Source organism: Montipora capricornis, chromosome 9 (assembly GCF_036669925.1).
Source record: "Montipora capricornis isolate CH-2021 chromosome 9, ASM3666992v2, whole genome shotgun sequence".
Lineage (NCBI taxonomy): Eukaryota > Metazoa > Cnidaria > Anthozoa > Scleractinia > Acroporidae > Montipora > Montipora capricornis.
The window spans coordinates 15406887-15409386 of record NC_090891.1 but is presented as its reverse complement, the minus strand read 5'-3'; positions in this window follow the sequence as shown (position 1 = coordinate 15409386).

Here is a 2500-nt window from a genome sequence, read left to right as displayed (position 1 = left end):
TTGTTTCCAGTTTCGCTTGGGACTAACAATGGTCCCAAGGGACAACAAAAACAATGCTCATGCAAAATACCAAAATTAAACGACGCTTACCTGTAAGGTGAAGTTTGAGTTCTGTGAGTCATTGGTCGGGAGCAAAGGAATCATGTGAGAAAGCGCACGAGCTCGGTAAGATCAGTCTTTAACAGATGTGAGCACTTACACCCGGTCATGGGTGGGGTAGTAACACACGGGTGGGCACATGACTCCTTTGCTCCGCTTCGCTTGGTATTTTGTTTCGCCATTGGTCATTGGTCGCTACGGAGTCACGTGAGATTTTTTAAAGCAGTGTGAGTGCGAACACAAATAGGACAGCAATGATTTATAACAATATGAATCTGCTTTAAGAACATGCTCTCTTAGCGAGACTATCTTAGTTGTCACCACAGTCTTGACCCTGACATTCATTTCAATGCAAGAGAGACACCTTGCGATTGATTACTTTATAGAAAATCAATTTAACGAAATGCGTAAACGTGAACAATATTCAGATGCCGACTTTTTTCTTACTTCATATGAATATTCGTAGTCTCCAGCGTAATATAAATAACCTGACTAATTTATTATCATCTTTAGAGATTAATTATTTCTGAGACCTGGCTGAGCGGTTCTTTTCACTCGGTTGATATTGATGGCTTTAGGTTTGTCCACAAATATAGGCAAAGTAGACCTGGTGGTGGTGTAGGACTATATGTTTCTAATGATATTGAGTTTAAAGAGCGAGAGGATTTTTTTTTCAGTGATCTTGATATCGCTGAATCATTGTTTATTGAGGTGTTAAGACCAGGGGTTAAAAACATAATTGTTGGCATTGTTTACCGATCACCCAACCAAAGTGTTGACGAATTCTTGACCAAAATCAATGAATCGTTAGGCAGAATCTCTAGGGAAAATAAGATATGTTTTTTATTGGGCGATTTCAACATTAATTTAATGAACTACCAACACCATCATTCTACGGGCCAATTTCTTGATGAAACTGTATTCTAATATCTTACTACCTCTGATTTCACGTCCCACACGTATCACCCCTCACACGTCGACTTTAATAGATAATATTTTTGTGAACAATTTCTTTGTTCGTTCGAGAAGTGGTTTATTGTTTACTGACACCTCAGATCACCTTCCTGTTTTTTCTATTCATTCGGACAACACTCTAGGACATCATTCTAGACAAGATCCCATTTTTGTTTGAGATAAGAATCCGATTAATCTGTCAAGTTTGTTGAAAAACTTGAGGGTGTTGTGTGGTCTTTACTCGCAGGTTATAATGATCCACATACTGCATACGCCAGTTTTCCTAAAAAAATTACCGAAATATACAATGACTGCTTTCCTATTCCGAAGAAGAGATCTATTAAAAAGTCGTGGTTAACTAAAGCTCTTCTCAAGTCGATTAAAAGGAAAAACAAACTTTATAAACAATTCCTTCATAAACCGACACAGAAAAACAATTTACTCTATAAGTCTTACAAAAACAAATTAAATCACATTTTGAGATCGGCGAGACGATTGTATTATGAGAAGAAATTAGAATATGCAAAATCTAATACCCATGCTTCTTGGAAAATTCTTAATGACATGTTGAATCGGAAGAAATCAAAGCCTAAAGTAAACTCAATATTCACATTTGATGGTCAAGAAATATCTGATCCAGTTATCATCGCGAATAAATTTTGTAAGTATTTCTCCAGTATTGGTCCTAACCTTGCAAAAGAAATACAATCTCATCTTTTTTTTCATAAAGACTTTCTTTCAGGATCTTTTGCAGAATCTATCTTTTTCAATCCGGCAACAAAAGAAGAAATCATTGCTATTGCTCAATCATTTGCATCCAACAAAGCTGCGGGTTATGTCCCTCATAAAGGAATCTATCCATATAATCTCTGAACCTTTGGCTCACATTCTTAATTTGTCAATTGTTCATGGCATTGTACCAGATCAAATAGCACGGGTAATACCTTTATTCAAAGCTGATGACCAGTCGTTCACTAGCTATAGACCTGTTTCAGTTCTACCTAGTTTTTCCAAATTTCTTGAGAGAATAATTTATAACCGTTTATATGATTATCTAACTAATTTAAACGTCCTTTGTGATGAGCAATATGGCTTCAGGAAAAATCACTCCCCTACACTTGCTTTGATTGATTTGCATGATAAGATATCCTCTGCTTTAGATCCTGGTGACATAGCTGTTGGTATTTTCCTTGATCTCTCAAAAGCATTCGATACAGTTAATCATAATATTTAATTTGACAAACTTGAACACTAAGGTATACGTGCACTGGCCTTAAAATGGGTAAAAAGCTATTTTTCTAACAGATTACAATTTGTAGATTTCAACGGTCATGTTTCTTCTCGCTTTAATATTTCCTGTGGGGTTCCTCAGGACTCTATACTTTGGCCTATATTTTTTTTTTCTTTACATTAATGATACAGTCAATGCATCTGCGGCACTACAACT